Source organism: Triturus cristatus, chromosome 4_1, assembly GCF_964204655.1.
Source record: "Triturus cristatus chromosome 4_1, aTriCri1.1, whole genome shotgun sequence".
NCBI classification, from domain to species: Eukaryota; Metazoa; Chordata; class Amphibia; order Caudata; family Salamandridae; genus Triturus; species Triturus cristatus.
In genome coordinates this window covers 136,160,704-136,165,703 of record NC_140585.1, presented here as the reverse complement: position 1 = coordinate 136,165,703, position 5,000 = coordinate 136,160,704, and the positions used below count along the sequence as shown (strand labels likewise).

Here is a 5,000-nt window from a genome sequence, read left to right as displayed (position 1 = left end):
AGAAGTGAGAAATGTCCTGTGTGCACACACCGGTGTCTGACCATAGAATACATTTAAATAATGCCTCTAGAAAAGAGCTATGCATGTGTGCCTCAGTGGCCTAATGGATAAGGCACTGGCCTCCTAAGCCATGGATTGTGGGTTTAAGTCCCATCTGAGGTGATAACGAAAATCCTCCCTCTTTCTTTTCCAGAAAATTAGGTAGATTTATTACATGCTTCCTCTCGGAAGTTTATGAGGGATTAGGTACTTTGAAACTGTCCCATTTTACTTGTGTACACTTCACAGTCATGTTAGTGTTCTGAAACTGCAAAGTAGATTTTTAAATGCCTATTTTTGTGAGATGCATTTTCGACCGGCCAGAACATATCCCTTTGGAAAAAATGATTTGAATTGGATTGGTGTGAATCTTGTTTCTAGAGGTGGTGACAGGCTTTCAGCTACTTGAATAGGTCAAGCCAGGATTCATCAAAAGTATACAATCTATGTGAGTGTGAAAAATTAGCATATGCAGGAAGGAGCAATTTGTCCTACTTTCAAAACAGTTTCACTCCACGTCTGGAAACTTCCAGAGCTATGTAGAGAATACAAATGAGCTTTAAACTCATGAGGAAAGAGGTTTGTATGCAAAAAGGAAAACAAAAGCATATCGTACTCATAAAATACTCAATATATAGATTCCAAAAAAGGGCTTCCAGCGAAAAGAGCTGAAAGAACACTATGGGATGTAAACCTGAATACCTTTCAATAATATGTTCTCCATCCATGCATACCACCTACATGATAAAAATCACCTCAGGTGGACGGATGACCGCGTGGCCTAATGGATAAGGCGTCTGACTTCGGATCAGAAGATTGAGGGTTCGAGTCCCTTCGTGGTCGTTTTTGGCCAATGGTCACACAATCTGCTTTACATTCAGAGTGGAAAAAGTATTTTCCAATACTCTTGTAGTCCTCACTTTCTCAGTACTAATCATTAATAAAGTGGAGTACATACTGTAAACTCATTCAGGTTGCATCTTCAGTCTAACTACTTGGCATTTTAGTGGCATTAAAAAGTGCTTCTATGCCGACGCACTGAATATGTAATAGGTTTGCAGAATTTTGACGTGACAGAATGGGTTTTTAGCTTAAGTGTGTGTAGAAGAACTGCAAGGTGTGTGCCTATGTGTGCATAGAGTGCTACATGTGTAAAGTCTGTATGATTTGGGCAGTTAAAGTGCTGATTTTGCCTCCGAGTAAGAAAAGTACTACAAAAAATGTATAAAGGATCGGCACATTGGCTGCCTTTGCTGATGCCCCCGTTGCCTAATTTGTAGTGCAATGGTTAAGTTGCAGAGTGTGGTTGAACTTGGTTAGGAGACTTGGTGCCTCTTTCCCTGTCCTGCTGATGATAAGGATGGCTTGATACCATTTTCTAAGCCCAGTATATTGAGAAAAGAAGTTAGTGAAGAAGAAGTGTGGAGTCGAAAGTGGTTCTCCAATTTCTCTCCACTTGCTAAAATTGCAAAGTCTCCATTATAGCATAGAAGAGAGCGTTAAAGTCGGGGATGGAAGAGGATGAAAATGGGAAGTTTACTTATAGAGAGAAGTGAGAAATGCCCAGTGTGCACACACCAGTGTCTGACCAAAGAATACATTTAAATAATGTCTCTAGAAAAGAGCTATGCATGTGTGCCTCAGTGGCCTAATGGATAAGGCACTGGCCTCCTAAGCCAGGGATTGTGGGTTCAAGTCCCATCTGAGGTGATAACAAAAATCCTCCCTCTATCTTTTCCAGAAAATTAGGTAGATTTATTACATGCTTCCTCTCAGAAGTTTACGAGGGATTAGTTACTTTGAAACGGTCCCATTTTACTTGTGTACACTTCACAGACATGTTAGTGTTCTGAAACTGCAAAGTATATTTTTAAATGCCTATTTTTGTGAGATGCATTTTCGACCGGCCAGAACATATTCCTTCGGAAAAAATGATTTGAATTGGATTGGTGTGAATCTTGTTTCTAGAGGTGGTGACAGGCTTTCAGCTACTTGAATAGGTCAAGCCAGGATTCATAAAAAGTATACAACCTATGTGAGTGTGAAAAATTAGCATATGCAGGAAGGAGCAATTTGTCCTACTTTCAAAACAGTTTCACTCCACGTCTGGAAACTTCCAGAGCTATGTAGAGAATACAAATGAGCTTTAAACGCATGAGGAAAGAGGTTTGTATGCAAAAAGGAAAACAAAAGCATATCGTACTCATAAAATACTCAATATATAGATTCCAAAAAAGTGCTTCCAGCGAAAAGAGCTGAAAGAATACTATGGGATGTAAACCTGAATACCTTTCAATAATATGTTCTCCATCCATGCATACCACCTACATGATAAAAATCATCTCAGGTGGAAGGGTGACCGCGTGGCCTAATGGATAAGGCGTCTGACTTCGGATCAGAAGATTGAGGGTTCGAGTCCCTTCGTGGTCGTTTTTGGCCAATGGTCACACAATTTGCTTTACATTCAGAGTGGAAAAAGTATTTTCCAATACTCTTGTAGTCCTCACTTTCTCAGTACTAATCATTAATAAAGTGGAGTACATACTGTAAACTCATTCAGGTTGCATCTTCAGTCTAACTACTTGTGCATTTTAGTGGCATTAAAAAGTGCTTCTATGCCGACGCACTGAATATGTAATAGGTTTGCAGAATTTTGACGTGACAGAATGGGTTTTTAGCTTAAGTGTGTGTAGAAGAACTGCAAGGTGTGTGCCTATGTGTGCATAGAGTGCTACATGTGTAAAATCTGTATGATTTGGGCAGTTAAAGTGCTGATTTTGCCTCCGAGTAAGAAAAGTACTACACAAAATGTATAAAGGATCGGCACATTGGCTGCCTTTGCTGATGCCCCCGTTGCCTAATTTGTAGTGCAATGGTTAAGTTGCAGAGTGTGGTTGAACTTGGTTAGGAGACTTAGTGCCTCTTTCCGTGTCCTACTGATGATAAGGATGGCTTGATACCATTTTCTAAGCCCAGTATATTGAGAAAAGAAGTAAGTGAAGAAGAAGTGTGGAGTCGAAAGTGGTTCTCCAATTTCTCTCCACTTGCAAAAATTGCAAAGTCTCCATTATAGCATAGAAGAGAGCATTAAAGTCGGGGATGGAAGAGGATGAAAATGGGAAGTTTACTTATAGAGAGAAGTGAGAAATGCCCTGTGTGCACACACCGGTGTCTGACCATAGAATACATTTAAATAATGCCTCTAGAAAAGAGCTATGCATGTGTGCCTCAGTGGCCTAATGGATAAGGCACTGGCCTCCTAAGCCAGGGATTGTGGGTTCAAGTCCCATCTGAGGTGATAACAAAAATCCTCCCTCTTTCTTTTCCAGAAAATTAGGTAGATTTATTACATGCTTCCTCTCGGAAGTTTATGAGGGATTAGGTACTTTGAAACTGTCCCATTTTACTTGTGTACACTTCACAGTCATGTTAGTGTTCTGAAACTGCAAAGTATATTTTTAAATGCCTATTTTTGTGAGATGCATTTTCGACCGGCCAGAACATATTCCTTTGGAAAAAATGATTTGAATTGGATTGGTGTGAATCTTGTTTCTAGAGGTGGTGACAGGCTTTCAGCTACTTGAATAGGTCAAGCCAGGATTCATAAAACGTATACAACCTATGTGAGTGTGATAAATTAGCATATGCAGGAAGGAGCAATTTGTCCTACTTTCAAAACAGTTTCACTCCACGTCTGGAAACTTCCAGAGCTATGTAGAGAATACAAATGAGCTTTAAACTCATGAGGAAAGAGGTTTGTATGCAAAAAGGAAAACAAAAGCATATCGTACTCATAAAATACTCAATATATAGATTCCAAAAAAGTGCTTCCAGCGAAAAGAGCTGAAAGAACACTATGGGATGTAAACCTGAATACCTTTCAATAATATGTTCTCCATCCATGCATACCACCTACATGATAAAAATCATGTCAGGTGAACGGATGACCGCGTGGCCTAATGGATAAGGCGTCTGACTTCGGATCAGAAGATTGAGGGTTCGAGTCCCTTCGTGGTCATTTTTGGCCAATGGTCACACAATCTGCTTTACATTCAGAGTGGAAAAAGTCTTTTCCAATACTCTTGTAGTCCTCACTTTCTCATTACTAATCATTAATAAAGTGGAGTACATACTGTAAACTCATTCAGGTTGCATCTTCAGTCTAACTACTTGTGCATTTTAGTGGCATTAAAAAGTGCTTCTATGCCGACGCACTGAATATGTAATAGGTTTGCAGAATTTTGACGTGACAGAATGGGTTTTTAGCTTAAGTGTGTGTAGAAGAACTGCAAGGTGTGTGCCTATGTGTGCATAGAGTGCTACATGTTTAAAGTCTGTATGATTTGGGCAGTTAAAGTGCTGATTTTGCCTCCGAGTAAGAAAAGTACTACAAAAAATGTATAAAGGATCGGCACATTGGCTGCCTTTGCTGATGCCCCCGTTGCCTAATTTGTAGTGCAATGGTTAAGTTGCAGAGTGTGGTTGAACTTGGTTAGGAGACTTGGTGCCTCTTTCCGTGTCCTGCTGATGATAAGGATGGCTTGATACCATTTTCTAAGCCCAGTATATTGAGAAAAGAAGTAAGTGAAGAAGAAGTGTGGAGTCGAAAGTGGTTCTCCAATTTCTCTCCACTTGCTAAAATTGCAAAGTCTCCATTATAGCATAGAAGAGAGCGTTAAAGTCGGGGATGGAAGAGGATGAAAATGGGAAGTTTACTTATAGAGAGAAGTGAGAAATGCCCTGTGTGCACACACCGGTGTCTGACCATAGAATACATTTAAATAATGCCTCTAGAAAAGAGCTATGCATGTGTGCCTCAGTGGCCTAATGGATAAGGCACTGGCCTCCTAAGCCATGGATTGTGGGTTTAAGTCCCATCTGTGGTGATAACGAAAATCCTCCCTCTTTCTTTTCCAGAAAATTAGGTAGATTTATTACATGCTTCCTCTCGGAAGTTTATG

The 5,000-nt window shown here is 40.0% G+C and overlaps 5 non-coding genes across 5 annotated transcripts; all 5 read left to right on the top strand.

Annotated features, from left to right (window-relative positions):
• The first annotated feature begins 809 nt into the window (after positions 1–809).
• Positions 810–882, top strand: TRNAR-UCG (transfer RNA arginine (anticodon UCG)). Its single transcript has one exon. It is a non-coding gene; the product is annotated as a tRNA-Arg (tRNA).
• Positions 883–1,676: 794 nt separating this feature from the next.
• TRNAR-CCU (transfer RNA arginine (anticodon CCU)) lies at positions 1,677–1,749 on the top strand. Its single transcript has one exon. It is a non-coding gene; the product is annotated as a tRNA-Arg (tRNA).
• A 647-nt stretch (positions 1,750–2,396) lies between these two features.
• TRNAR-UCG (transfer RNA arginine (anticodon UCG)) lies at positions 2,397–2,469 on the top strand. Its single transcript has one exon. It is a non-coding gene; the product is annotated as a tRNA-Arg (tRNA).
• Positions 2,470–3,264: 795 nt separating this feature from the next.
• TRNAR-CCU (transfer RNA arginine (anticodon CCU)) lies at positions 3,265–3,337 on the top strand. The gene has a single exon. It is a non-coding gene; the product is annotated as a tRNA-Arg (tRNA).
• Positions 3,338–3,984: 647 nt separating this feature from the next.
• TRNAR-UCG (transfer RNA arginine (anticodon UCG)) lies at positions 3,985–4,057 on the top strand. The gene has a single exon. It is a non-coding gene; the product is annotated as a tRNA-Arg (tRNA).
• The last annotated feature ends 943 nt before the right edge of the window (positions 4,058–5,000 follow it).